We start from the raw sequence: 1088 nt of genomic DNA, 5'->3' as shown, positions 1-1088 counted from the left end.
GTCGTCGTGAGTCAGAATTGACTTGTAGACACCTTACAACAACATGTACTCCTTCCTTTGTGAATTGCATATGTATGTCCTTTACCATTTTAAATTTATCCTTTTTACCACATATATGCTGAGGAACATTAATGCTTTGTGAGTGGTGCTGTGGATTAATGTGCTGGACTGCAAAGTTGGTTTGAACCACAAGGTCAGCAGTTCAAGCTCACCAGTCACTCTTCGGAAACCCTATTTAGGGTGTTATGGGTTGGAACCAACTCAATGGTGAACAGCAACCAACTGTCTACATTCAGCCACTCTATTAGATGCATGTTCTTCAGCTACATGTTGACTGCTCTAGTTGAAAGAAGTGCAGCCAGAGTGCTCCTTGGAAGTCAGGATGGCCAAACTTCCACTCTTACACTTCGGACATTTTATCAGGAGAAACCAGTCACTGGAGAAGGATATCACGGTTCGTAAAGTGAAGGGTCAGAGAAAAAGAGGAAAACTCCCAACAAGATGGATTGGCCCAGTGGCAGCAGTGATGGGCTCAGGTGTGTAGCAACGATTGTGAGGCTGACCCAGATCCAGGCAGTGTTTCATTCTGTTGTGCATAGGATTGTATGAGTCAGTATCAACTCAACGGCCTCTATCAACAACAACAAACAGTACCAATCAAACACATATGTTGGGTGCATTAAATTCAATAATGAATGCTAAGGCTTCAGTCCAGCAATAAATTAAAGGTAAAGAGTAAATGCTTAAATAATATACAGTACGATGAATGTAAAGCGAATATTCTCCCATGTAAACTATCACATAATTCACAATAAAACATTAAAAACAAAACAAAACAGTAAATGCTTAATTAATGGTGCTGGTGGTGGTTGTAGGCCGTGGTTCCAACTCATAGCAACCCTGTCTAGGGTTTCCGAGGCTGTAAATCTTTTTGATAGGAGTCACAAAATCCAGGAGTAAATTCACTGCACCTCAGGGAGTTTTGGGAGTCAGTCAGCAGCCTCTTGCACAATTCTCTTGTACCCAGTGTGGTACTGCAAACCTCCGCTCTGCCTTCTGTGCTGCAGTTAGAATCCTGCAGTCTTAAC

The sequence above is a fragment of the Chrysochloris asiatica genome, unplaced genomic scaffold (assembly GCF_000296735.1).
Source record: "Chrysochloris asiatica unplaced genomic scaffold, ChrAsi1.0 scaffold00006, whole genome shotgun sequence".
Taxonomy (NCBI): Eukaryota; Metazoa; Chordata; class Mammalia; order Afrosoricida; family Chrysochloridae; genus Chrysochloris; species Chrysochloris asiatica.
Note: the sequence above shows the minus strand (reverse complement) of the source record.